The sequence below is a fragment of the Octodon degus genome, unplaced genomic scaffold, assembly GCF_000260255.1.
Source record: "Octodon degus isolate 3935 unplaced genomic scaffold, OctDeg1.0 scaffold00055, whole genome shotgun sequence".
Classification (NCBI taxonomy): domain Eukaryota; kingdom Metazoa; phylum Chordata; class Mammalia; order Rodentia; family Octodontidae; genus Octodon; species Octodon degus.
The window spans coordinates 8,850,691-8,852,918 of NW_004524631.1; the positions used below are offsets into that span (position 1 = coordinate 8,850,691).

The 2,228-nt window shown below is 41.0% G+C and overlaps 1 pseudogene; it reads right to left on the reverse strand.

The window, feature by feature from the left end:
• Positions 1–64: 64 nt before the first annotated feature.
• LOC101588097 overlaps positions 65–2,228 on the reverse strand; it is a 70,293-nt pseudogene continuing 68,129 nt past the window's right edge.

The window sequence follows — 2,228 nt, forward strand, 5'->3', positions numbered from 1 at the left end:
AAGCCTACTAAAATAAACTTGGCAAAAATAGAGTAGTCAAAAAAGTTGACCAAAACTGTTCTGATTAGTCATGGTCTAAGCCGTGCACATCCTTCAGAAGGTCTAAGCATCAAACAAATTTCACAGGAATAGGTGATGGCATCCCAAACCAAGCATCCTCACATATCTCTTTAAGGTAATCTGGGGCTTGCAAATCTGGTATTCAATTCATGCTCCAGCTCAGGGCCTTGAAAAATGACATAATTCATTTGTCCTTCACTGTCCTCAAACCTGGATAGTAAGGTGTACAGAAAATCATCACTGAAAGGAAACCTGCGGGTCTTGCATACCCTTTTGATCTCACTGTTGGGTAATACTTTTTTCTCGATCTTCATGCACATAGGTAAAAATGGCTTTGTCAAAATGCTCAGTATGTCTCTCCTGAGCTTTCCCTGGGCCTGTGTAACTAAGATGGTCACATCGGTACACACATCCTCAGGTACATTAAAAATCCTGCACTATGAGCTTGTCAACAGTTACATTCAATACCACGTTTCTGAGTGTATTAAAATACACCATCTCTGTGTGGCTGCAGTCAGCAGCCACAAATACCTGCTTGATCTCTCTCAATTTTGCTTTTTCTTCTTTCAGCTTTTGTAGGGCAACGTCAACATTTCTATATGGGAACTTGTCGATGTTCTCCACGTACTCTAAGGTGAACTCATCAGCACTGAGCAAAACAAGGAGGTAACCATTCACGTTCACTTTAGCTCCAACATACAGGTCCTCGACCTTGATGTATTCCAAGAACTCACTTTTAAAGACTTCTTGCCCAAACCTCTTCACACTTTTGAAGAATAGCCCGTGAGTGTACCCTGAATTCCTCTCTGTGGGCTCAAACACTGAAAGTGTACCAGCATTGAGAAACACAAAATAACAAACAGCCTGTCTGCATTAACACATTCATGTCTGATTAGTCTTGCAAAGAAATGAGTCCATGACCTATGTGACCACAGCAACAGTCTTCTTTCAGGTGCTTCTTCAGGTAAGGTACAGGATTGAGGGTCAGACAGGAGCGGAGAGCATCCTCCTCAGACCCAAAGCCTGTGGAAGGTGGACATTTTCTTTCTATTTCTGAGGAGGAGGTGGCTTGCATGAAATAGGGATGAAGCTCTCAATCTATCCTTAGTCTTGTAAAAACACTTTGTGAAGTCATCACAGTCACAAAGGTGCACCTTCCTTCCCCAGACATCAATGGTGGCTCTTAAAGTCAGGTCACTAGCTTTGTAAAATTCTTGTTCTATTTTTCCCAATTTGTACCTATGCAACATGTAGCTACACTTCTTCCTGCTGTGCAAGATAGCAAACACATTCAGAACTGAATGATCTCTTATCTGGCCTGGTTGATGCAGTCCAAGGGGGCCATACTTGGGTAGCTTACTCCTCAGGAGGAAGAACGACTTAGCCTTACACCCTGAGTTCTGTGTCAGTATTTCTTTGATTTCAATGGTGTCATCAGCCAAGAAGAAATGCAGGACAAGTTCTCTATGATCCCAGATAGTGAGCCTGTGTCTCCTACATGCAGACAAAATGCAGAACTTTCTCCTCATATTGCAAGAACTGCTTCAGGGTATCAAAGAATTCATGGGGACAAAAGGGATTCACATACTCCAACTTCTCTTTCTGCATCTTTATATAGGGATCTTCTGGACAATGTCCTGGAGGATTTAATTTGATTCCTATTTTTTTTCAAAAAGATGGGGTTTTTTTGTTTTGTTTTTTTGGAACCAGGGATTGAACTCAGGCCCTTGTGCTTGACAGGCAAGCGCTTATTCTAATGAGCCATCTCCCCAGCCCCATTCAAAAAAGTTTTTGTGAATCTATCACAATCATAAATGTTGAATGTCCAGCCATAGAAAACAATGTCAATGTTGATATTGAAATCATATGCAGTATAAAACCAATCATTGAGTGGGGAGAGAGCAATTCGATGACATCAAATATTAGTCCCTTGAGGAAGTGCGCTGTTATCCACTTCTGGTTCCTTTACTTCAACTGTGTCATCCTCTGGGTAGAAGTAGATCTTACAGTACCTTATTCTATATAATTCTTAGCTTTTATCAAGCAGTTCATCTTACACATCAGCATCAAAATGTAATACCTGTCTATTAAAAACCAGCTAGGAGGGTCTTTCATTTCCTTCTCCTTTTGGATATATGCTGTATTTACTTTTTTTCCTCCCAGGAAGC